The sequence below is a fragment of the Trachymyrmex cornetzi genome, unplaced genomic scaffold (assembly GCF_001594075.2).
Source record: "Trachymyrmex cornetzi isolate Tcor2-1 unplaced genomic scaffold, Tcor1.1 scaffold64, whole genome shotgun sequence".
In the NCBI taxonomy this organism is placed as follows: Eukaryota; Metazoa; Arthropoda; class Insecta; order Hymenoptera; family Formicidae; genus Trachymyrmex; species Trachymyrmex cornetzi.
The window spans coordinates 257,167-257,397 of record NW_017299959.1 but is presented as its reverse complement, the minus strand read 5'-3'; positions in this window follow the sequence as shown (position 1 = coordinate 257,397).

Below are 231 nucleotides of genomic sequence, written 5' to 3'. Positions count from 1 at the left end.
AGTTCATATTTTTGTCATTAAATGTTGCTTATATTACGTAATAATATGAAATATCGACGAGGTACGATTTAGGTGACCAGTACGCATTCAGCAACTTTCTCTTATGTATATATATGGGACATTCCACGTCACTGAGACAGAGCGATGCCCAAAATGTGTTACGACCAAAAAAATCGTTTCAGGGCTCAAAATGTTCGTAATCGCATGTACTTTCGAACGTCATGTGGCGCT